Source organism: Dunckerocampus dactyliophorus, chromosome 4 (genome assembly GCF_027744805.1).
Source record: "Dunckerocampus dactyliophorus isolate RoL2022-P2 chromosome 4, RoL_Ddac_1.1, whole genome shotgun sequence".
Lineage (NCBI taxonomy): Eukaryota > Metazoa > Chordata > Actinopteri > Syngnathiformes > Syngnathidae > Dunckerocampus > Dunckerocampus dactyliophorus.
The window spans coordinates 26,721,804-26,726,222 of record NC_072822.1 but is presented as its reverse complement, the minus strand read 5'-3'; positions in this window follow the sequence as shown (position 1 = coordinate 26,726,222).

Genomic DNA, 4,419 nt, shown 5'->3' with positions numbered 1-4,419 from the left:
ACGTTTTGCACATGATAAAAGGTTCCGAGTGTAGAAGTTCACCTGAGTGTGTGACGACATAACACATTCACCACTCTAAATTATTAGTATGACTATTCCAAAAAATCTTGAAAACTCTTGAAAGACACTTCAATAGGATTTTTTCTTTGCAAACTAAAATAAATGTTAGCATTTTTAATACGTGCAATGGAGCAGGTTTTGCCATCAATGCTGATACTACATGCTGTGTTCCACAGCAGCAGCAAGGTGGAGTAATGTTTCTCCAGTGTTGTGGTTTACCTGTGGTGTTGTGCGGTTAAATTGTCTTTAGTGTTTGTACTGAATCACTCAATAATTAATACACGCCATGAGCAGCACAAGAACGCAGTGTGTGCTTTGTGCTAAGCGTGAAGAATAATATTGTTTATGAAGTGAAAGTGAAAATTCCATCCACAAATTTTCTATGCCGCTGATCCTCTTTAGGGTCACGGGGGTATGCTGGAGCTATCCCAGCTGACTTCGGGTGAGAGGCGAGTTACACCCTGGACTGGTCGTAAGTGAAAATTAACACCATAAAAAACTCAAACAAAATAAATAATCAGAACAACTCCAAATACATATGGAAATATTTCACAAAATCAGAGAAATCGCTGAAGAAAGGAAATGATGGGACAAGTGGATTGAATGCACACTGTGAGCACAGGCCAGTGGAGGCTAGGAGCGGAATCAGAGGGAATTGCACCCAAGTCCAGTGGGGTTTAAAGCTGCTGCCGCTAGCTAAACTGTATTTCTACAAATGTATTAGTCCCATGAAAAAAGCAACAGATCTGGTCCTTACCTCAAATCAACTCTCCTTTCCCCAGTTTGCCCAAGCTGCTCCACAGACTCGACAAAACGGATGATTCACTCACTCCGTCAACGAGTTTCACTGACTCACGAGTGCTCGGCGAAGACTCGAGTTTCACAGACTTACAGGTACATAACGAAGACTCGAGGTTCACTGACTCACTGGTCCAACTTGATGCAAGTGTGCAAGGTTTTGCACATGCGCTTTGTGATGAGTGATTCGAGTGAAGCGAGTACCCAGTTCACTTCAGTGAGTGACTCACAAGAAGAATGGGGTTTCCCATCACTAGTCTGGCTCCTGCTGTTGTAAGACGCCTTTGAGCTGCAGTTTTTTTGTGTTTTTGTTGTTCTTTTCTTAATCTTTAGTTTTGCGTATACTTCTTCAACAATAAAATCCTTTTTGAGATTCCCTGCCTGCACTTGTGCGTTTTCTGCAATTGGATCTCACCCACTACTTCCCTCCCCTACCTTTCTTTCCTTTATTGTGGCGCACTGATCTACATACCTTATAAGGCCTTGATGTGGAATCATCACCGCATCATCTTTGATGGCAAATCCTTTAAAGGAAAACTGCAATTTTTTGGGGAATTTTGCCCATCATCTACAATCGTTATGTGAAATTTGATCACACGTCTTTCTCTTTTTTGCATGTTCTAAAGAGAGAAAAACAGCTAAAAAAAAACAGCTACCATGTGGGAGCTAACAACGCATGGAACTGGACACACCTGTGACTATAAAGACCTCAAAAAAAATTCCCAAAACACCAACCATGTTCTATTTACATAACTGACCTGTATATAAACCAAGCTACAGAGACATTGTTATTGTAACACGAAGCTAACACGAAGAACTATTTTTCTGGCGTAGTGACGCACCGTCTCACAGCACTACAGAGAGGTAGCAGACCCACTCCAAAACAATGTGATAGGATACCAATCTGGACTAACTGGGAAATGAACAACCAAATTATCTGTCAAGTATTAGCCCACGTTTCATGTTTTCTTTATACACGGCTACATGGACTGTGTTGTATTATCATGTGCTATGTGCTCCATGTATCACAATTAATATGATGGTGACTTATTCAATATACAATAGTCTGTCACTGCAGGATTTGTTAACACTAACAATTCTTCATTCGTTGGGAAGTAATCTCTTGGAGCAAGGTCCTCCTTGCCATACACACAAAGCCTTTCCATCAGTGGTAACACTGTATGCCACTCAGTGCAGCACAAACACTTCATTTCTGTCGGCATGGCTTGGGCGCCACATTTACACCACCAACAGACTCCTCCGGTTCCGTTTCCACAGTGAACGCCACACGCCAACCAGCGCTACAATAACTCACCTGCCTGTAAAAGATAATTCAAAACATTCTGACCTCCCGTGTATAAAGTGTAAATTTACTTGTATTTACTTATATTTTTACACACAATGTGCAAATCTTGTTTATCTTATATAATTTTTATTTTATTATATTTTATTCATAACGCACTGCATCTTATTTAAGAGTGTTTTTCTTTTTCTTCTGCAGTTGAGCTACTATAACCAAGCAATTTCCCTTGTGGATCAATAAAGTCTGTGTAAGTCTAAGTCATGCCGGTGTAATGACTTGACCCCCATCTGCTACAAAGTTTCAAGCTCTCTTCTTGCAGGCTGTAGCTCATCCTCCGTATATACATGCTCAACAAGATAAGGTTCGGGATCCTCATTTGTCCAAAAGTAGTCGTCGGCCACGGCTCTCACTAAGTCTGCCATGATTAGTAGTAACAAACAGACACGTGCTTGACACGCTGCTGTTGTTGACGGAAGTAGCACTAGATGTGAAATCAATGCGCCCAGGAAAGAAATTTGTTGAAAATGATCAAAATACCGCAAAGTACTCTAAATATTTTGATTTCATACATTTATGGAAATGAGACTGAATGAACCGCCAGAATGAAATGAGGTATAGATGAGGTGTAGATATCACTTGAAATAGTTGGTTAGGTGTTGTTCACATCTACATTAAAAATGACTTGTATTCATTACAGAGAGCCTGCATGCACGTGATATAGGCTTTGCTCACAAGGAATGTGTTTTTCATATCTGTTGCATGCATCACAAGGCCTGGGCCAGTATTCATTTGGCAATTAGTGGATTTGAACAAATGTTGACTCCCACTATTCCACTCGATGGCATCTTTTATAGGCTGGTGTGGGAGAGACCGCTAATGAGCACCATTTGGGTCCGTCATTTACAACACATGATGGTTAATAGCTTACGACAATGGTTTTACTGCTGCACAGGCCACTCTTGCTGAACTTTCATGGACATTCTTCACATGCTCCATGTACAGTATGACACTACCTCATTTTGCAGCTGGATCATTCAATGTTATAAATCACATTTATTACACTATTTCAATAAGGAGTATTATGTGAATGATTGGTATGATGTGGTTTATTTCTTTATTTTAGACATGCTTAACAAGTTACATGAAGGAACATCATGTGATTGCAGTTGCACAATTCATCATGTCCGAAAAAGAGCAATAAAAAGCAGAGTTTATTTGATCCGACACCCTTTTTTCATATCTATTACTGATAATTAATTCACGCCATTACTTTTAAATTTGACACTTACAATATTTAGTTTGCTCACATTTTGTCATGAAAAGAAGGAAGGCGTTGAAAAAATATACCAGTAAGTAAATAGTAGTTGGAAAAATGGCAAAATGTACTTAAGTTTAGTTTGTCCAGTTTTAAGGAAAATAAAACATATTTAAAAAATAAGAATAAAATAAAAAATAATTTTTATAAAAGTCATAAAATAGGAATACATTTTCTTCCATGCTCCCTTGCTCTATCGCAGTTTTAAAAAAATAATTAATTAATAAACGATCACTGTTTTGTGGTTGACTATGGCTTATTATTAGTCAAAAAATATTGAAAGACAAGTTCTATATATTATTCTGGTCACTAGGCGTCAGTAATGTTACATTGATGAGAAATAGATTACATTACCTAACACTGCATGGACTCAGCCATGGCTGTGCGAAATGATAGAGTGAAAAAAAGCTCTCCACCCATTCCGAGTGGAAGTGGTAAGTTCTATCACTGTTTTTCAAATATATATGAATTAATAAAGCATGCTATTTTTGTGTATGAATACAGCCTATTATTAGTCAAAAATATGTATATTTAAGCAAATTTTACACATTTTTTCCCAAATCAAGCAATCTCAAAATGGCTTATTTAAATACACAAGAAGAAGATGCATTCAAAGACGTAGTAGTATTATACACTGGTCACTCGGTGTCAGTAATGCTACTGTAATGTTGGGTGAGACAGAATTGATCACCCAAGCAACAGGCTTTAATTGTAGGTTTGGATGATCTCACAACCGACACAATTATTCCATAGTAATATAATATAATAGAATAAACTCAAAACCAACATTTTTAATAAAGCCTATAGTTGGAACTGACACCTGATACGCTGATACAGTATACTGTATACTGTATTAGAGACACTCCTCTATGTTCCTTGGACGAAAATAAAACCTCTCCTGCTTTCTGGCTTGATCTATCATCTGTCCCTCTACTCTCTTATT